The 22,728-nt window shown below is 41.3% G+C and overlaps 1 non-coding gene across 1 annotated transcript; it reads left to right on the top strand.

Moving 5' to 3' along the window:
* Nucleotides 1-21,457: 21,457 nt before the first annotated feature.
* LOC111553636 lies at nucleotides 21,458-21,560 on the top strand. The gene has a single exon (XR_002735017.1). It is a non-coding gene; the product is annotated as a small nucleolar RNA U13 (small nucleolar RNA).
* The last annotated feature ends 1,168 nt before the right edge of the window (nucleotides 21,561-22,728 follow it).

Below are 22,728 nucleotides of genomic sequence, written 5' to 3'. Positions count from 1 at the left end.
GCAGAACCAGCCAAAAGGAGGCACTCTCCAGTGCATCGTTCTCATGCCCCGAAGACCTCCTGGGCAGTAGGAGGGGCCTCTCCCTGGCAGAGGGCTGGGTTTGTTGACCATGTAACAGTGGGCCTTTCAGGCCATCTGAAAGTGGACAGCAACAGGAGGCGTGGCCTTGCTGGAAATGCTGTAAGGACGATCCCATTAAGCACATCACAGGCAGGGGATTTATTGCTCAGATGGGTGGTGACTAAGGTGTGAACAAGTGGGAGAAGTTTTCCGTGAGCTGGCAGGGCTCATTGACTAGGAGTGTTGGTTTCTCTTTTGTACGGATTAAAACAGTCACCTGGATCATACTTAATCTCTGTCAGCTACTTGTTTTGTTTAACATAAGTTTCATCTGAGAACTAAGACAAGCTGACCAGGGCAGGCACTCCTGTTCTCTGCTCTTGGCTCCACTCTCTGCACCGTGAAGCCTGAGGAGTGCATATGACCTTCAAGCTCTCTCTCAGCTCAGACACTGTACAGTTCTCGGACTTGCGTGGGATCTGAGCAAGGCGAGTGGCTCTAGGATAAGAGTATGCTGGAATGATCCATCGGGGGAGGGGTGCCTTTCACTCTCCAGATGGTCCTTAGAGCAGCAGTCTCAACGTCAGCACAGTGACACGTCACCGGGCAGGTGGGTCAAAACTGCCATGCTCATACCATGGCCTCCCGCCTTGTTTCCAGGGATGTCAGACCAGCTGGACTCGGTTGGCTTTCACCACCAGGATGCCTTCTGCCGCCCTCGACACCAGCCCAGGAGCTGCAGCTCAGCTCTTAGTGGGGCTGGTCAGGAATTCTCCTCAACGTCTGAGAACACTGTTCTCCAAAGAGTATGGGTTTCTGGAAAACACATTTATCTATTTCTTCTGCTGTCTTCCCATAAAGGCAACTTCCCACCCACAGCTGAATTCCTTCAGCTCTTCTGAAACTTCTCTAGTCTCTGGGGGCCCAGGAGGTCAGAGGGGTGTAAAAGATGTCCTGCTTTCTGCCTAAGCTCCCCTGTCCACCTCTGAGTTCAGTGGAGAGCAAGCAAACGTGTAAGGTCGTGTGATATCATCGTCCTTCCCACATACTCTTCATTCCCTGGGAGAATAACTACTGCAGAAAAAAAAAATGGTGCCTTTTACAAGAACTGAGTCATTGTGACGACCTCTGGGCCACGTGGTCAGGAGCTGTCGATGGGGTCCGGCCAATAGTTAGCGACAAAGCAGGGACCCCAGTCCCCTTGTAACCACAAACAGCTGAATTCTGCCGTCAACTTGTTGAACTCGAGAGACTACCATGAGCTGCAAATGAGATCCTTTACATGACTGATGCCTGACTGCACCTTCAGTGGACCCTGAGCAGAGGATCCAGCTAAGCCATCCGGACTGCCGCTTGGCAGAAACGTGAGCTCATACGTGGGTTTTGTTTTATGCCATTAACTTTATGGTACTTTGTAACTATAGTGCCCTTCGTTTGTACGGTGATAAATAACTCTACAAAGGGGAAAAAATCTCAGCCTCGTAAACAGATAGTTACTTTGAGTTCCCTAAAGGGGTATTATTATTTTTTTCTGTGAAAGTAGACAGTTCCAGTGAGTAAAGATGCTCCTTGACAAGAAGCACATTTAGCTATTTTCTTTTTTTAATTTTTATATTATTTTGTAGAGATGGAGGCTCTCATTATGTGGCCCAGGCTGGTCTCAAACTCCTGACCTCAAGTGATCTTGCCTCAGCCTTCCAAAGCGTTGGGGTTATATGCGAGTCAACACGCTCAGCAATTTAATTACTTTCTCTTTTGGAAAAAAATTTACCTGCATGAAGGTATAAATACCTTGGATGATTTGAGTTCTCCAACAATAGAGAAGAAATTTTGCAAATGACACATCAATTCCAATTTAATATTCCCATGGAATATGAGAAACGTAAAATAGAAAACAAGAAAAACCAGTGAAACTAATCAGTAATAGAAGAACCATTTTTAAACTCATGTCCAAAGGTCGAAGTTTACATGCAAACATTTAAGATGGACATATGTACATTTAATGGGAACTAAGGGCAAATAATCACTGAACTCTCTTTTCATCAGTTGCGTTTTACTTCTTACTTTTATCATTGTCCAGCCATGTATTTTTCTATGCTACATCCTACATTTTAATTGTGGGTCTTTAAGTAATGTCATTTCATGTTCATAAGCCATTCCATATCTCATTGCAGTTCACTGAGGTGTGACTAAAGAACACGAATTCTGCATCATAAAACTTGGAGTCAAGTATGGGATCTGCTTCTTAACAGTTGCGGTCTTTTTAAGTGGTAACTTAACAGCTCTGAGCTCCCTTTTCCTGAGCAGTAAATACCCAATTTAGAGCTGTGAATGTCAGATCCAGTGTGGATGTAATGTATCTCAAGCCTCATGAACTGGGAAGAGGTCTGCAAACTCTCCTTTCTCTCAGAAGCTTGCAAATACATGTAATAGGCCCAGAATAATTTTAGCCCAACAACTGCAGCTAGACTGCATCAGGGCAACCTTGCATGTGTTTCCATAGCTACCGCTACTGCCCAGAGATTCTGGGGGCTCGCCTCGGAACAAAGACCCTCGTAGCCCTTCGGAGAGTCCTCATGCAGGGCAGAAGAATGTGCTCTTCTGTTCAGCTGCAGTCTTAGCCTCCTGCTCGCTGGTGGGCAGCCTCTTTCATCCAACATGTTGGATAAATTCAGCCAACCTCTCTAGACCCTCAAAAAGGGGTGCATGCCCTCTGGGGAGGTGGCTGAGATGACAAGTCTTGTTATAGCCTGGCACTCACCACTGCCTATCTTCATCAGATTTGAACCCTTCTTTATCCCTGGACCTGTCTGCCCAGCCTTGGGCAGAGCTCAGCCACTCATCCCGAGGAGCTGACATAAGACAATGGCCAGACCCCAGAGTCTGAGGCAGCAATGCCCTGAGGAGCCCCATCGCTCCTGACCCTGACATTCCGTCCTCCTTCCGTCCACTTAAAATCCCTCCGCTCATCAGCCATCGCCTCAGCTGTTAGTGGTGTTTTCCCCATTGGCTTAGATGTCTTCTTTGATCTGGGACAATAAGCTTTCTCTTCTACCGCTGGCTCCCAGGGTATACCTTTCTCCTCCTGCTCCAGCTAGGGGAGAATTGGAAAAGGTACAGTTTGCACACCTTCATATTGCTTATTGATTACATAAACATTTCTAACAAGCGCATCGTAGAAGCTTGGCAATGTTTTAGGACCTTCACCGAGGTTAACTCATTTAATCTTCACAAGGCTTTAGGAGATAGAGGCTATTATTATTCCTCTTTCTCAGATGAGAAAAACCTAGGCACAGAGAAGTTGAGTTCCTTCCCATGGTCACACAGCAAAGAAGTGAAGGCCACATTCAAAGGCAGGTATGCTGGCTCCCATGTCCATGCCCTTAACCGCCACACCACACTACCTGGCATGGCCTGAGTTCTCCTTCTGGGTGGATGAGTCCTTCCTACTTTGGGCATTGGAGACTTAGACGTTATCTGAGGGGTCTGGAGCAGGTAGGCACAGCCTCCTTCACAAACAGACACCTCCCCTGAGTCAGTTCATTATTTCACTCAGACACATCATCATCTAATCACGTCCTGATTCTTAAACGTTCGCTTTGTCACTACTCTGAAAACTCTAAAACATTACCTTCAGGCAAATAATTTGGGGGACATTTAAGTTGATCTCAGTTTTCCTCTATCTTTGCACAAAGCACTTAATTTTTTCATAGATTAGCTTTTTGTGGGAGGTATTCGGAATGATGAGCTCTAAGTCTGAGCAGTGAGCTTACGGCACCAGAAATACTGAACCAGTTCACATTGCCACATAATATTGAATGGCTTACTCGTAATCCCAGTGAAACTGACTGTTACAATTTCTATTTTTTATTAGGTTTGTGATGAGACCTAGCTAGGCTTAATTCACATTTCCTTTACTGTTAGTAATATTGTTAGTATGCACTTCTATAGGTGACAGTTTTACTTTCTGAATTCATGTCTTTCCATGCTTATTTAAATTGCATGATGGAATTTGAAATATCCATATCAATCCGAAGGACACAATGTACTGTATCTTTAAATAGGCCATGCTATCCCGTTCCATAAAACAGAGTTTTGGACTTTAGGCTACAAGAAGCTGAAATATGGGAGGTAATACCAGTATTATGTGTATTTTGTGAGCACTTAATATGTGCTTGTTAATCAGTTGACGTACAAAGTGTTTTCTAACCTTAGTTCTGTGCATAACAGTTGTTCCTCACACTCGTTGAAAAGGACACAGCTCATCCCCTATGATGGAGGGGGCAGGAGGGAGGACGGAGCACAGGTGGGAGTGTGGAAATGGGAATATTCCAGAGCTGCTGGAGTTCAGAGGTACTTGGGGAGCTCCTCCTTTCCTCTGCGTGTTTAAACTTGGAATCCAGTTGACTTTACAAACAAACAATGGACCCCAGGTTCATGAACATCCTGGCTGAAAGTGCTGTGAGTCAAAAGAAAGCCCCCAGCTGGGGTGTTTCTAAGGAAAGCCCTTGGTGTCAGGACTGCGTGGGGCGCCTCCCCCAACCTTGGAGGAGGTTTCCTGCTGCTGGAGGAGGTGAAATTCTGATGATGGGGGTTTGGGGCTGCGCTGAGCTGGAGATTTAGCAGGCATGCTCACGGGAAGAGGGAGGAAGCAGCAAGCATGCCTCTCAAACCGGGCTCGGGCTGACAGGCACTTCTCACTTGAATAAGGTCGAGGTAATTATGGGGGTCACTCTTGCTGCGACAGACATTTACACAGGTGCCAGACGTTGGCCAGGACTTCTCGGCTCCTTTGTTGAGATCTCAGCCAGCATTTCCTGGCCACATCAACAGATGGTTCTCTGAAGCTGCCTGGGGAGGAAAGACCTCTGATAACGAGCTCTCTCTCCCTCTGGTGTAGGGAACTTGCATTCCTCACAGGGAAGGATAGAAGCCCTTTGACCTTGCCCTTCTGCCCAGCTGATGTGATCCGGGGCAGGTGAACGGGCGATACGGGAAGAGCGGCTGTCCTCCCAGCACAGAAACAGTCTCATTGCCCAAAGTAGGACTACACATTCTGAGTGCCAAATCTAAGTGCTGGTTTCCAAGTACCAAAACCAGTTTTGGATTCACAAAGAGAATAACTATCTTGTCAAAGGTTGCTGCCCATCTCCGGTTGGTGGCAGGTTCAAGGGCGGGCCTTCTCTGTTCACAATGGGGTCTCAGCCCTTAGACCACATGGTTTATAAGGAAGGAGGGGGTCCCCTGGATGATGGAACTCCCTCTCCTGTTTAAATCATTTGATTTAAGGGTTGAAACCCCTTATAAATCGTTTGATCTAAGCCTTACTGCTTTGGGGGTTCTGTTCTCAGGTTATTCTGGTTCTTTATATTTTCCCTTTACAGATAGCAATACTCCAAAAGTCTGGTTTTTCCACATAAACCTTCCAGTGCCATTGAAGATATACAACTGAGACTTGGCCTTACTTCTTACATACAATGGAGCCAAACTTCTTATGTTCCACTGATTAAAAAAGTATTGCAAATGCCATTACATTTAAGGAAACACAGTGGCTGCAGCATTCAGCCCCATGTCCTAACCCCAGGAGGGCTCACCTTTCCTTCTAGATCCTGCTCTTCATCATTAATTACTTCCTTTTCATTTTGACTTCAAACATTCTTCACAGTCAGTTGATAATTGATAATGAATTTGAAGAGCATAATGAATCCACATAAAGGATGAGGTTATTTAATGTTTTCCAGATGCAGGCAGCTGTCAGGAGAGCAAAGGGAAGGGAGAGGCTGGATCCGGAAACCCTGCTGCTCCTGCGACAAGTGCTCCAGGTCCAGGCTGTGATTTCCACGATCTGCATCCAAACCACAGAGTGAAGCCGAAATTGGGTGAGTGATCGGGAGTGCTCAACCTCAACATCGGGGTGAGCGGAGCTCAACCACGGTGTTATCACGTTTTATTCAAATCTCGTAGTCCCAAACAGAATACCACACCCTGTTTCTATGTCAGTGCAGTGTTTCATTTTGATCAAAATTACAGTTGCATAATTGACAGAGGAGAGTGAGTGCTTGCAGATGTGAAGACGGGTGAAATAACACAGCAACAACACCCGCAAGACTGGGTTAATATCGCAATACGAATTCAGTCTGCTTTCATCTCCCAATCATTTTTCCTTAAGTGATGATAAATTGTCTTGAATTCCAAATTCATTTCTGAACCAGAGATGTAGAAAGACCGCAAATCTCATGTATGAAGTTGTAGCTCAACTGCAGATTCTACTTTTGCAATATTGTGGAATTTAACTTTGTTTCCAGGCTTAACAAGGGCCATTTGAAAATTGATAGTACCTACAAACATAGATCTATTTTAAGATACTTTTGAAGGATGGCAAGTTTTTAAACTGTTTTTTCCAGTTACCACATTTGTGAGGAACAGGAGAAGTTAGGAGATTCTGGGAACCTTGTGCAATTTAACAACTAGAGTTAAAACTCGGTACCTTCAGTTTTCCTAGTTTGCTGCTACAGTTGGCGGTGAGACAAAGTAACAAAAGCCTGCAGCCTTCACAATGGGTGAATCCCCTGTATGATTCTCCTCTCCTCCGCTTCTGCGTTTTCGGCATCACTATCTCTCCCCTCTGGGTGTTTCATCGTCTTAGGGTCCCATTCTCTCGGGTTGCCCTGAATCTCTGAGAAGAGAGGAAGGAATTGGCTCTGATTGAACCATTTGGCAGGAAGAGCAGACTGGGCTTGTGATCCGCTCGGGACTTCTGTGCTCAGCACAGTGGCATAGAGAAAGAATGGTGGGCTCATGGGCACCAAGCTGGTGGGAGAGAGCTGTGTGCTGGGCCCTCCCTGTCCCTGCAGGGACACATGCTCCGCCCCTGTTGCCCATGTGCCAGGCTGGCCCTGGGGCTGGTGAGTTCAGAGCCTTAGCATCAAAGCTGCTTTGAATGTTAGAATAAGATGATACTCTCAAAAGCCTCATCAAAAGCTTTCATGGGAGTCAGTGGGTTTTAGGCAATAAGGATCTCTCTGCGTATTCCTTTCATTTACTTTACTTCTGATAAGCCAAAGGACTCTTGAGTCCCTCCAGTTTTCAAAGGCAGGCACTCAGAACATTTCCAGGACGTGCAGCCTTATTACCATGGTGGGCAGCAGCTCCCGCCTTCAGAGCCCCAGCGAAGGAAACCCCCTCAGTAAATCAGTCACAGACTCAGTGCCGGTGCGGCACAGCTATTCACACCCTGTCACGTGTCACGTGTTTCAGCTGCTCTTTCTCTGCCTGCCATGTAATCGCTGAAAAAAATAGAAGCTTTTTTGTGTGCCTGGGGTGGGGGTGGGGACCGGCTTTGCAAATCCCCCTGCATGGATGCAAAGCTGGACCACAGTTGCCAGGGAGTTGTTTCAGCCTCTGCGGAAATTAAGGAGCTCTTGGAAGGAGCTTATTCCCCATTTATAGTGAGTTCAAGTGGGACAATGGGTCTGTGTGGCCGAGGATTACGCGGCCAGCCACAAAAGCATCAGGGCCTTTTAATCTGAAAATCAAAATTGTGCATCTAGTGACCCCACCTCAGACGGAGAGAGAATGCCAAAGTGAAGGAATTTTTTTCTACTCTCATGATGGCAAAACTTTCTCAAGATGCAAATATCACTGTTAAGCGTCAGCCAGGGCCTTTTCAGAATCTAGGCTAGAGAATAACCTTCCCTTGGGATTCACCAAGGAATGGCGAAGGCTGCTCTCAGTGGAGACCCAGGCCCATGTTGCAGAGGTGACAGAGTGGTGAGCTGGGCTTGGAGGCAGACAGGTTGGGCCAAAGAGTCCTTCTCTCCAGGCACACTGGTCCCTTTGAAGACGGTGACAGGGATTAATTTTCCCCACCAGTTCACTTCTGGCCAGTTTTGTTTCTTTCAACTCAAGGGGATTGTACTCTGAGGAAGCCAACGTATCAAAGTGCAAGTAGAAACAATAATAATAAATTATAGTGTTTCTCAGATGGATTCTAACACCAAGTGTTCATTCTTGCTAGCTACTTTGTTGCTAGCAGCCGGCTGTCCCTAGGTTCCTTTGCATGGGCAAGAGTGCGGTTTCCTATGTCAGGGTGGCATTAAATCTTACCAATGGCACTTGTACTAGAGGGACATTCAGAAAGTCTTGAACTTACTTGGAGACACATTTGCTTTAATGCGTATGTCTTTTAGTGAGCAGGACACGAGGATGCTCCCTCTATGTGCTTTGCTAAATGTGCTTTGCTAACCTAGAAGTCTCCAAAGCCATCTGCGTGGGGTTGCAGAACTAGCACCAGCAAAGCAGAGACACACTTGCGGGCCTGATCATGTGTGTTCAGAAGTTTATTTGTATAAGATATAAAATGTCTGTTGTCTGCCTTAAGAATAAATGTTTGCCAAAAAAAAATAATAAAAATTTAAAAACACAAGTTTACCTATATAACAAACCTGCGCATGTACCTCTGAACTTAAAAGTAAAAGAATAGGTCTCTGCCAACAAGACCGAGGCTGTGATCTCAGGGCCACCATGGAGGACCCAGAGCAATGTGGCAGATAAGTCTTTGTGTGGAGACTCTACTGTACTGTCCTTGGGGGAAGAGATTCTTCTTGTAAAATGATGGGTGGGCTCTGAGCCCCCCCGCCCCCATTTCACTGCAAGAACGACCCCAGGGACTGTTATATAATTTGTGCCCCAAAGTCATCAGCCCATGCTTCTGCTGTCATGCGGAGGGCCCACTGGAAGCTGACCATTAGCAGAAGAGCGCAAAGATGGGACTCCCACTGTCCGTTTGAACAGTGTCTGCCTCTGGCACCCCACGTGGCTCTGACTGCCACATTTCACGGTACCGCAGAGAGCACCTAGGCTGCTGCTGCCTGGTAGAGAACGGCAGGGACAGCGGCATTATTCCACCTGACTGTCATGTCCTGTTCCACCAGAACAAAGCCCGTGCATTGTCTTCATTGAATCGGATGACATCCTGGGAGAAACAGCAAGATAGATACAGCTGACTCCATTTTTCATAAAAGGTTGTAAAAATGGTTTAAGTGACTTCCGACATGACAGAAGCTCCCCACAGTGCTGGCAGAATTCTTTCAACCTTCCTCCTTCAGTTCTGTGCATCTTTTCATTACATTTTGAATGGAATGGATTGAGGCGCACTTGTTTCTCAAATCACAGAACACTACAATTAAGTAGTAGCATTGTGTCCTAAGAAATAAGTCATTTTTGTTAAAATAAAAGGAAAAACAGATGGTGATAAACTTATCTTACTTATTCCAAGAGCTGTTTCAGCCTAGAAGCAGCTGGGTGCCACAAAGGCGAAGCTGAGGCTCCTTCCTTGCCCTCCCCCTCCCCCTTCTCCTCCCCCCTCATCTCCTCTGGCTCACCCCCGTGCAGATAATTAATCATGACAACTTCCCAGTGAGCCCAGGAGAAGGCTCAGAATTGTCAGTGCAGCACCTTAAGCAGCTAGTCCCAGTGCTTGGAGTTAGCCCAGGAAATGACAAATCCACTTTAATAGTCTAAACATTTTGACCAGGTAACACATTAACAAGGTTACAAATCAGAAAATGTAAACAATTATGATCAAAATCTTCCTCCTACCACATTCTCCATATACTCAGATTCCTTCATCTTCAAATTCAAACACAACTAACAAGTCACCATAATTATTGGTTTCTTGCATATTCTCTCAGATTTTCTTTGTGCTTGTACAAGCAAATACAGATACCTATTCCCCCCACTCGAATATTGCCTGTATTGTCTATAGCTGGCATAAAGATAAAGCTTAGCGATTTCCCCATCGGTGCGCAGAGAAGCCTTGTTCTTTTGGTGGTTGCATTGTGTGACTGCACTGTGATATATTCAATCAATCCCTACAAATGGATATGGGTTGTTTACATTCTTTTGCAGTTACAATGAGGTCTCATGAGATCGTTTTGAACATATATTATTTCCCATGTGTACTGCTATATGGAGGTATATTTTTAGAAGTGGAATTTCTGGGTCAAAGGATAGGTGTATTTACAATTTACTAGGTATTTTGAGGTAGTCATCCTCAGTGGTTTTACATATTTACAAACCTTCCAGTTCTACATGAAAATGCTCTTTTCCTAACAGCCTGACCATAGTTGTTTCATCCAACTTCTTTTCTTTCTGCCAAACTGCTGGATTAGAAATTGTATCTTAGTGGAATTTTTACTTAGCATTTTTCTTACTATGAGTGAGACTGTGCACTTCCTCTTATATTTAAGATGCACTTTTATTTCCTTGTTTCTGTCATCTCCACTTTGGAACTCATTAATAGATGACAGGTAATGTGCTGCTAAGAAGTGGGCTGTTCTGAGGTCGCACCCCAGCCCTGTCCGAGTTTGATGTTAGGAGGACATGCATCACTGTGCCAGCATCAGCGCTTAGTACACAGCTGTGGACCCGGAGGGAGCGTGAGCTTCAGCCATAGAAAGAGGAACAACCTTCTTGGCTGAAGGAACAGCTCAGCACCGATGCAGAGCTCTGCTGGTCCATGGCTTGTTTGGAAAAGAAGCATGTCTGCATGACAGGACCCCGGGTCCTGTGACTGGAACGTGGGACTAGGCAGTTAGGATGGAGGGTCTTGAGTGCTGCGGTACAGAGTTTGGGCTTTGCTCTGTGGGTTGTGGATGAAAATGCCAGTTACTGAGTAGAAAATCAGGACCTCAATTCCCCTAACTGCTAGTGCTGTGTGCACTGCTGTGTGCCCCGGACATAACATTTAAATTCATATTCACAAGCAGTGCATATTAAAGAGTCAGTCACTAAAAATACCATTAGTTGCTAGGGATCCTGGAGAGAGAGACACTAATAGTTGATGGTATTGTGGTCCAAAGTCTGATGTGCGAGTCGTCTGGCAGGTGCCAGCTTCGATCCTAGGTCGCAGATCCTACTTCACGCCCCGACATAAGCTGAAAGATGCTGCTTGCTAGAATTGAGGCTGGAGAGAAGGGAGATAGGATCTGCCGTCATCCCCGACCTGTGTCCGGTTAGGGCAGAGGGGTTGACTCTCGGGCCCACTTCTCAAAATGGATTCACTAAATTAGTAGAAAAAGGAAAGAGGAGAAAATAAGAGAGAAATTAGGCAAACTGAAGTCTAGAAAAATGAGGGGTTTTCAAATCTCAAGATTTTCATTTCCTGATCATTCTTCCTTGAGGTGGTAAGGTCCAAAATTCATCAACATTTCCTATTTTCATAGATATTTACAGCATGTCACCAAGAAAAGAAATGGGTGTCTTTTAGTGGACAGTCATGCCTCACTTAACAATGGGGATACGTTTTGAGGAACGCATTGTTAGGTGATTTTTATCATTGTGCAAACATCACAGAGTGTACTTACATAAACCTAGATGGTGGAGCAGACACACCCAGGCTATATTATATGGCCTATTGCTCCTAAGCTACAAACTTGTGCAGCATGTGACTGTACTGAATACTATAAGCAGTTCTAACACAATGGTAAGTATTTGTGTATCTAAACATAGAACAGCTACAGTAAAAACATGACATCATAGTCTTATGGGACCACTGCCATGTATGTGGTCAGTTGTTGACCAACAATATCATCATACAGGGTATGATTGTATTTTAAACCTACATATAGCTTGCTTTTGAATTAAATAATTTAAAATTTTTTCTATGTTACATGCTTCTTATAAGCGTGAATAGCCCAAGTTGATAAATGTATCCTGAATTCGTTCTACGAACAGGAAGTGAAGGAGGACAGGTGATTCTTTAATAGTTTTGAACTCACATATTTGTCCTTTGTGCCTCGGACAAAAGCGGGGAAAATCCTATGGTCTCTGTTTCAGGGGATTTCATGTAGAAATATTTTAAAAGCTTGACCTTTTTCATGTAAAATACCAACTTTGTGACATTTAAATCTACTAGTGAAAATGAACAGGGTGCATTTACTAAGGGTCTAAGACCATAGAAGTTAATTTTATTGTTGAAGATTATAAAAAGAAATCATAAGAAATGTGCCATCAGAGACACACAAGACCATTTAGATAATTCTGATGCACATTTGAACAACCTGATGTGTGTGAACTGGTGTGTGTGTGTGTCTCAAGACCCACATAGCAAAGAACTGCTGCTCAGTGACTGCTCTGTCCCAAGGTTTTCCTTCACTTAGCATTCTTCATTACTCTCTCTCGCCCTAAGGAGACAGATGGGCTCCAAACTTGTGTTTTGCCAGAGATCATTACATCAATTCTCAGCAATTCTCAGAGCTCCAAGTCTGTGCCTTTCACAGCTGATGGTGAGGACTCCCTGGGTGGATGAGTCTGTGAGAAGTTGGCCTTCAATATTAAAATAATGAATAGGCTTTAATGTGATTCTTAAGAGCCATTCAACCAGGAAATGTTGGCTTAGATGCAAGAAGCAGTTTTCAGTGAGTTCTCATTTACATATGGCTTTCCAACTGCATTTTCTTAGGAACACGGAAATCTAGCGGCTTGCCCAATCATTGAATTTAAACAATTGAATGAAAAACTTTTTCCCCTTGTTAATGTGAGGTACGCTGTACCAGTCAAACAAATACCACTCTTCCTGTGCCTTATAATTTTCTTCAAGGCCGTAACCTCCAGTTAACAGATGAAAAGGAAATTAATGAACTCAGGGACAGGGCTGGGCCATTGCAGTGTATTGCTTAACACTTAGCAGTCATAGTCAGTATAGTAACCTAAATATGTGTTAGCTTATAGAATGCAGACTGAAAGCATGTGACTCCATTCTCATGTAACCCCAAAACTATTGATAATGGTCTTTTTTCAGATGCCAATCCAGTCTTACTGAGTTTCCCAGGATTCCATAGCAGCCGCTAGTGCCTGTTGTAGGAACCACACCACCCCAGGTAGTGTGTGACACATAGTACCAAAGTTTAAGCCAGAAAGGAACATTGTCCCCACTTTTTTCTTGCATACATTTAATTTCCATTCAAGCACAGTACACTTTTGTACACATACACTGTTTTATTCATGTCCAGAGCCTCAAAGTGCAAAGTTATGCCCATTTTCAGATGAGAATCTATGAAGGTCATCATTCCCATGGAGCCTTGCACCTGCTTTCCCCTGGCAGTGAGTGCCTCGGTGCTGTCTGCTTTCATTACAAAGATCTTTCTCCTTTATTTGATTTTCTCTAAGCAAAAGCATATGCAAACACCCAGATACAAGAAAATACAGAAAAAATTAACATGTAGTCATTTTTTTTGTTCTGAGTTTTATTAAAATGGAATATGTAGAAGACACAGCTGCATCCATCTTTGACACCCAAGTGCAAACTTGCTCACGTCCTTAGAGAACCAGTGTCATGAATTTGTTGAGTGTCCTTCTAGTTCATTTTTTTACATTGTAATTGCATATGTATCCATGAACAATATGTAGGACTGCTCTCTGTGTTCTTAGATTATATAAAAATAGTGTCATCCTGGAAAAATCACTTCATTTCTTACAACTTAATATTATATTTTCAAAATTGATTTATTTTCATTTATATAAATAGCATATAGCTGAATTTTAAAATTTAACCTCTTTTTTTTAATGTGAGCTAAATTATTTGATAGTTAATTTGACTACTGAATATATTTGTACTTATTTCTGCAATTGTATATCTGTTTTCCATTTATCAGGCTTCTCTTTGAAACAACTTCTTAAAATTCATGAAACTTAAGTTTCTTAAGTTTCTTAACTTAAAATTCATGAAATGTATATTCGTGAGCTTGTTTTCATTTCATCCTCAAAGCAACCATTCTAGTCCCATTTTTGTCATTATCCTAAGAACTTAACTCGTGTGTGATCCTGGGCAAGTTTCTCTTTCCCTGCTTCTCTTTCCTCATTCAATTGCCTCCCTCTATGGCCAGGGGTTTATTCCACGTGCCAGTCATCTTTAATAATAACACCAACCACAGCAGTAATGACACATCCATTTATTAAAAGACTGCTATACTTTAGACAGCATTCCTGAAAAATAATAGGCTGTGGATAAACACTAATTTCTAAACCAAGTGCAAAATATACCCAAAAGTCAGACAAAAGTCAGTCTCGCTCTGTCTCCCAGGCTGGAGTGCAGTGGCGCAATCTCTGCTCACTGCAAGCTCCGCCTCCTGGTTCACGCCATTCTCCTGCCTCAGCCTCCTGAGTAGCTGGGACTACAGGTGCCCACCACCACGTCCGGCTAATTTTTGTATTTTTAGTAGAGACGGGGTTTTGCCTTGTTAGCCAGGATGGCCTCTGTCTCCTGACCTCGTGATCTGCCCACCTCGGCCTCCCAAAGTGCTGGGATTACAGGTGTGAGCCACCGCGCCTGGCCAAAAGTCAGATATTTTTTATTGCCCTGTTAGCTGGAATAATACTGTGTTATAATCAGCGTCTTGATTGAGATTTCTCATTCCTTTTTTCCAAGTTTAGATGGGAAGTAAAAAGAAAATATGTCCAATCATACTGAGAATCTCTGGTCTATGAGCTTGGGAATACCCTTGAAACTGTCATCCCTCAGGCAGGATAGAGGTATTACAATAGAGATGTCTTGCTCTTGATTCATGCTTATTCTGTTACTGTGGTGAGTTAACCACTTTCAGATTCTTACCACTGGCAAGGTTCAGCTGTGGATACGGCACTCTGAGCTGATAACTCATTAAGTGGCCAAACAAACCACCAAATGCACATCAAATCATAGTCATTTTTTCCATCTTTGATTAGGATCCAGAACATTCTGGTAAAACCAACCTACTGCTTATTCAGCTTTGAAAAAAACAAAGAGAAAAAAATTTTCTAAATTCAAGCAAAGAAATGTTTGAGCAGGTTCATTTGATATAATAATATTTCTTGAATGTGTGGAACTTGAAAGAATTAGAAATGCACAAGCTTGAAATAGTAACTAGCTCTTAGTTTTGGAAGATTTTCCCAGAACTACTGGTGAATTGTTCTCTTCTAACATAAACATTTAGTGCCATAAATTTCCTCCTCAGCATTGCTCCAGCTGTGTCCCACAAATTTTCTTATGTTGTATTTTCATTTTCATTCAGCTCAACGTATTATTTGAATTTTTTTTTCCTTGACACGTCCTCTTTAACCCATAGATTATTTAAAAATGTGTTATTCAGTCTCTAAGTGCTTTCAGGTATGTCTGTTATTTTTCTGCCATTTATTTCTAGTTTGATTCCATTGTGGTCAGAGAAGACAGCCTGTATTACTTCAGTTCTATTGTATTTGTTAAGATTTATTTTATGGCCCAGGATATGATCTATCTTGCTGTCTTGGTTCATTTTGTGTTGCTATAACAAAATATGCAGACTGGGTAACATATAATAAACAGAAATGTATTGGCTCACAGTTCTGGAAGCTGGAAATTCAAGATCTTTCTGGCATGTGGTAAGAGCCTTCTTGCTGCTTCTTAACATGGCAGAAATGATCACATGGCAGAAGGGCAAAGAAACAGTGAGAGAGAGACAAAAAGGGACCAAACTAACCCTTTTATAAGAAACCCACTCCCATGACAACAGCATTAATCCAATCATGATAATGGTGCCCTCCTAACCCAAGTACCTCCCATTAAGCCCCACCCCGCAACACTACTGCCTTGGAGATTAAGTTTATCACGCCTGGACTTGAGGGAACATATTCCAGTCACAGCACATAGTAAATGCTTGTGAGCATTAGAAAAGAATGTATATTTCACTGTTATTGAGTGAAGTGTTCTATAAACTACTGAGTTGTTCTACATATTTTCTGGTTTTCTGTCTAGATGTTCTAGCAGTTGTCAAGAGAGGTGTTGAAGCCTCCAACTACAATAGTAGATTTACCTATTTCTTTTTTTGGTTCTATCAGTTTTTGCTTCACATATTGATACAGAAGGAGGGCAGAGAAGTGCTGAGAAGGGAAGGGTATGCTCACGGGTGAGGGCTCCACCCCCAAGCCTGTGCCCATGGATCTAGGTGAGGACAGGCATTTCTGTTCTCCTACCTAAATGTTGCATTTCCCACGACCACCCTGGCCTGACACACCCTCATCCTGTGCCTACAAAGACCCCGAGACCTTAGCAGGCAGGGACACAACTAGCTGGATGTTGAGAGGAACACATTGGCGGAAGAACACACAAGTGGCAGGACGTCAAGAGCCCGTCCAAAGGAGCACGCCAGCAGAAGAGCACAGGGACAGACACCAGCAGGCCATGGACTGGTAGAACAACGTGGAGTTTGGCTGGGTGGTTGAAGGAGAGGCGGCCCGACTCCAGGGGAAAACCACCTTCCCACTCCATCTGCCTTCTGGCTCCCCCGTCTGCTGAGAGCTACTTCCACTCAGTAAAACCTTGCATTCATTCTCCAAGCCCACATGTCCTCTGATGCTTTCGGGACACCAAGACAAGAAACCCTGGGATACAGAAAGCCGTCTGTCCTTGTGATAAGGCAGAGGGTCTAACTGAGCTAACACAAGCTGCCTACAGATGGCTAAACTAAAAGAGCACCGAGTAACACACCCCACTGGGGCTTCAGGAGCTGTAAACATTCACCCCTGGGCACTGCTGTGGGGTCAGAGCCGCACAACCTGCCCATCTGCATGCTCCCTGTGGGGGTTTGAGCAGCAGGGCAGGGGAGAAGTGAGCCACACCCCCATCACACACCCTGCAAGGGGGACAAGGGAACTTTCCTCATTTCAGTGTGTTGCAGCTCTGTTGCTTGATGCATACATGTTTAGGATTGCTATGTCCTCTTCGTGGATTGACTTTCTGTCATGATATAATATCATTCTCTGTACCTGGTGATTTTCTATACTCTGAAGCATACTTTTTCTGATTTATAAAAAATTCCTGTTTTCTTTTAATTAATGTTTCCACGGTACATCTTTTCTCAAACTTTCTTTTTTTTGAGACGGAGTCTCGCTCTGTCGCCCAGGCTGGAGTGCAGTGGCCAGATCTCGGCTCACTGCAAGCTCCGCCTCCCGGGTTTACACCATTCTCCTGCCTCAGCCTCCCAAGTAGCTGGGACCACAGGCGCCGCCACCTCGCCCGGCTAGTTTTTTGTATTTTTCAGTAGAGACGGGGTTTCACCCTGTTAGCCAGGATGGTCTCGATCTCCTGACCTCGTGATCCGCCCGCCTCGGCCTCCCAAAGTACTGGGTTTACAGGTGTGAGCGACCGTCAAACTTTCATTTTTAGCCGATTTATATTGCGGTTAATAAAAGAAAGTTCAGACAGTAGATGGTTGGGACATACTTTAAATCCACGCTGTCAATCTCTGTCTTGTAATTGGTAAATTCACATCATTTACATTTATTGTAATTACTGATATGTTCAAGTATAAGTCTGCCTTTTAATTTTCTTTGTGTTTTTTCTATGTTTTTTGTTTCTCTTTTTTTGTTTTTCTTGCTCACCTGTGGGTTACTTAAGTTTTTTAGAATTCCATTTTTATGTATTTGCAGTATTTTTGACTATATCTATGGATTGTTAATAATTCCTCTAAGTATGATATTGTATGTATACAACTCATTGAAGACTGTTGGTGTTGCTATTTTACCAATTTGAGTAAACTGTAAAAACTTTACTTCCTTCTAAGTCCCTTTGCCCTCCCCCGTTTATAATTTACTAAGTATTTCCTTTGCATACATTTGGAACCATACCAAAAAATTTTGCCTTGTAATTTTGCCTTAATTTAAAACATAATTTAGAAAACTTAAAAATAGAAAAAAATCCATTTACAAGTACTTTTTTTCTTTTTTGCCTTTTCCGTGCTCTTTTATCCTTCCTAATGTTACCAAGATTCTGCTTTTGATTTCCTTTCAGTTTCAAGAACTTCTATAGCCATTCTTTTAGGATAGGTCTGCTGGTAACACATCCTCTTTGTTTTTCTATATCTGAGAGTGAGTTAATTTTCTTTCTAGTAAGTTCATTTCTAAAGGCTATTTTGACTGAATATAGGACTTCAGGTTCTTTTCTTTTATCACTGGAAATATTTGTGTCACATCCTTCTGGCTTCCATTATTTCTGATGAGAAATCTGTCATTTAAATTATGTTTTTTTTTTTTTTTTTCTCTTGCTGCTTTAAGGATTTTTTTGTTCGCATTTAGTTTTCACAAATTTGATCGTATTGTGTCTTGGCAACTATTGCTTTGGGTTTTTATTGTTTGGGATTCACTCAGCTTCTTAAATCTTTAGGTTTATGTCTTTTGCTGAATTTGGAAAATGTTTAGTCATTATTTGTTTGAATACATTTTCAGCCCCACTCTCTTTCCTCTCTTCTTCCCAGACTTTCATTACATCAATATTAGAAATTTTGTTATAGTACCACAGATCTCTGAGGCTCTGTTTATTTTGATGCTTTTCAAACAAAAGTTTTTTTCTCTATTGTTAGAATTGGGTAATTTGAATTGTTCTATCTTTGATTCATCTTCTTCTTTCTTCTGTGTTCTCCATTCTTCTGCTGAACTCAGTTATCATATATTTCAATTCTAAAATTTCCACTTGTTTCCTCTTCTTTTCTTTGTATTTCTTCTATTTCTTTGTAGAGACTTTGTTTTTTTATTTGTTTAAAACATGTTCATAATTTTCTGTCAAAGCATTTTTATAATGGCTTCTGTAAAATCCTTGTTAGATAATTTCAACAACTGTGTCATCTCAGTGTCAGTATATTTCAGTTGTCTTTTTTCATTCATTTGATATTTTCCTGGTTTGTGGTATGATGAGTGATTTTTATTTGTATCCTGGCTAATACATTTTGGGTATTATGTCATAAAGTTCTCAATCTTATTTAAATCTTCTGTTTTAGCAAGTATGAATATTTAAATCCTCTGTTATAGCAAGTATATGCATACACATACACATATATACATGCAAATAATATTGTATTACTTCGTGCTATTACTGTCATTTCTTTTCTGTGTATGTTATAAGCCTCACAACACACTGTTAGTGTGTTTGCTTTGTTACTCGGTTCTCTTTTAAAGGTAAGAAAAGTGTCTGCTTTATTTAACTGTATTTTTATTTGTTCTGTCACACTTTTTTCTTTGTATATATCTAAATTTCCATCTGCTATCTTTTTTTGTTTTTTTAAATAGAGTCTCCACTGTCACCCAGACTGGGGTGCAGTGGCATAATCTTGGTTCACTGAAACCTCTGCCTCCTGGGTTCAAGCGATTCTCCTGCCCAGTAGCTGGGACTACAGGTGTGCCCCAGTGCTCTTGGCTAATTATTGTATTTTTAGTAGAGACAGGGTCTCCCCATGTTGACCAGGCTGGTCTTGAACTCCTGACCTCAAGCGATCCACCTGCCTTAGCCTCCCAAAATGCTGGGATTACAGGTGTGAGCCACCGTGTCTAGCCTCCATCTGCTGTCTTATTCTTTCTTTCTAAAGAAAACTTTCCTCAACATTTTTGGCAGTAAATTCTCTCAGCTTTTGTCTGTCTAAAATCTCTTCTTTCTGCCTTCATTTTTCTAAGACATTTTCACTGGATATAGAATTCTTGGTTGACTGATGTTTATTTCAGTACATTAGAGATGCCTCTCCATTTTCTTCAGGCTTAGTTAAATTCTGATGAGAAGTTGTCTGTAATTCTTATTTATTTTTCCTCTGTGTGTAAGTTGTTCCTTTTGAAGCTTTCTGGCTATCTTCAAGATTTTCTCTTTTATTTTTGGTTTTCTGCAGTTTGATTGTGATGTAGACAGGTATATATATTTTTAATCTTGTTTCAGGTTTCTTGAGCTGCTTCAATCTGTAATTAGTTGACTGTCATTAATTAAAAAATAATTCTCAGCCAGTCTTTTTAAATATTTTAAAATAATCTATTTAAATATTCTGCTCTCCACCTTCTCCAATTTTATGTATTTTATGTTGTCCCATAGCCTTATATCCTTTGCTTTATTGTTTCTCTTTGTTCTTTCTTTGTATTTCCCTTTGTTTAATTTCTATTTACCTGCCTTCAGGTTCACTGATGTTTTATTTTGATATGTCCAGTTTGCTGATAAACCCATTGAAATAGTTCTTCATCTCTGATACTATGTTTTTTATTTCTAACATTTTCATTTGACTCTTGTTATAGTTTATATCTCTCTGGTGACATCCACCATCTGTTCATGCATTATTGTCTGCTTGTTGTACTATAGTCTTTAGCATATTTAACATCTGTACTTAAATATTTATTTATTAAAATATTTAACACCTTTATGATAGTTCCAATATCAGGTCATTTCTGGGCCAAGCTCTGCTGAATGCTTATCATACTGCTACAGCAAAATGCGGTGGTGTAAATGCCGGCCATCATTATCAAGAAAGGAAAATGCAGTGTGAAGATAGAAAAGGAAGAGATAAACCTATCATATTTTAGAACACTATGATCATAGAAAATTCAACAAAACCCAACAGAAATAATAAGAGTTTTTGGCAAGGTCACATTTCAGAAAATTAATAGCATGTTTCAAACATTAATTCATAATTCAAAAATTAATAGCATGAACAACAATCAACTGGAAAATATTCTTAAAAAATTAAATGCCATTCAGAATTGTAACAATATCTGTAAAGCATCAGGAATCAGCAAATAATAAATAAAAGCAATTTGGAAAGATGTTAACATTTAATTCAACTTTGTACAACAGAATCTAAATAAATAGAGAGTTAATCTTGTTCTTGGATGGAATGACTTTTTGAAAATGTCAATTCTCCCAACATTGTTTGATAACATCAAAACGTGAATCAAATGCCAGATATATTTTTAAGGCACTTGTTAAACTTATTCTAAAATGGTTTAGGGCACAATATTCCACTATGTAGTAGTCTATGAAGGGTTAAGTCAACTTTCAAAAAGAAGAGCACAGAGTGGGATCTTGCTCTATGAGCCACTAAGATAAGCTTCAAAGACACAGTAATAAAAGCAGTGTGGCACCAGACAAGAATAGACAAACAGGCCAATGAAATGGCATAAAAGGTCTCAGACAAGATCCCTTGTATATGGGAACTTAATATATGATAAAAATAGCAGTATAGATCAATAAAGAAAGGATGATTCAGTAGACATTTCAGTGGTGTAGTGGTAAACCAGTTCCCTAAAGGAAAAAGTACTTGATTTATTGCTAATTCGCATGGTATAAAAATTCCCAGCATGGACTATTTCGAAATGCCAACAATTTAGCAACCACCTTGCAAAATTCAATATTTAACAATTGGCTCTTGCCACCTGGCACAAGCTGCTCCAACACATCCCTGGGTGGCTTTCTTTATGGAGGAAAATAAAACCAGATTCTTACCCAACATCATTTAGGAAGAGGTACTGTAGATGGGCAAAAGACCTAAAATGGAGATATTAACTATAAAATAATCAGATAATGTAGAAGAATACAGTATTGGCTTCTGGAGGGGGAAAGGAATTTTAAACATAACCTTAGCTCCTTTTATGGATCATAAGCATGATGATTGATTTTTCACACTAAATTGTGAGATGTACCTCCATCAAGCCTTTTTATAACATTGGCACATTACCCATTGAAGGTGAAAAAACCAAAACGTAACATTACCTTAAAAGCAGAATACCATAAGGCACAATGATTGTATTAAAATTAAAAATTCATGTCCAGTGAAGGACACCATGGACAAGCAAGCAGGTATGAAAACAAGAGAGGATATTTGCAATCAATACACTAAAAAAAGAGGCTAATATCTCTGCTAGCTAGGAATCTCTCAAGAATAAGTAAAAGAAAACCCAAATGAAAAATATGTAACAAGTAATTCATGGGAGAAAAGTCCAAAAGGCTGACAAACATACAAAAAGATATTCAAAATTATTAGTGATTAGGAAACCATAAACTAAAATAACATTTCTTTGTGCTTAAATGAGAAATATCAATTGAAAAAGCGAGAAAATGAAAATATTGGTGAAAATGTAGGAATATAGGAATCTCATGTGTTGTTGGTGAAAATATGCACAGGGCAGCCACTTTGGAGATTAATCCGGAAGTACTTAGTCAATCTAAGTATATTTATACCCAATGACCCAGCAGCTCCACCAGAAATATGTTTTCTAGAACATATACCACTTCTGAACATGTATTCTAGAAAAATTCTAACACACTCCTGTAAAATAACATGCATTAAAACCTGTGATTTGCATAGGCAAAAGAGGCAAAGTAGGTATTCATTCCTGGATTAATAGTACAGCAACATGGCTATATACTGAAAACATAACTGAGTGAAAAAAGTAAAAAAAAAAAAATACCATGAGCACAATCCCTTCATGTAAATTAAAAGTGTATGTACACAAAACAATATAGTTTTTATGAGAAGACATACAAACAATCAGATACACATAAAGCACCTTATAATTGCAGCATATGGAGGAGGGAGGAATGAAAGTGTGGAATGATGGAATGAGATCCTATGCAGGCCAATGATACCATGAGAACTCAAAGCTCTACACCTGAAGTCCCATCAGACAAAAGAACCATCATGCACATGATGGATTAAAATTGTTCTATGTGGTTCTGGGAGAACATAACTAGAGTAAGAGGCTAAATATCTAAGGGATCATAGATTTTTGCTTAATAAAAAGAAAAGAGGTTTCTTGATGAAGCAATGAGTTCCTCCATATTGGAGATGTACATTAGTTGCTGAATGATCACTTAGTAGATGTTTTGGACCAAAATCTTGTGCACCTTCTCAG

Source organism: Piliocolobus tephrosceles, chromosome 18, assembly GCF_002776525.5.
Source record: "Piliocolobus tephrosceles isolate RC106 chromosome 18, ASM277652v3, whole genome shotgun sequence".
NCBI lineage: Eukaryota > Metazoa > Chordata > Mammalia > Primates > Cercopithecidae > Piliocolobus > Piliocolobus tephrosceles.
Note: the sequence above shows the minus strand (reverse complement) of the source record. Positions and strands in the feature narration are given on the sequence as shown.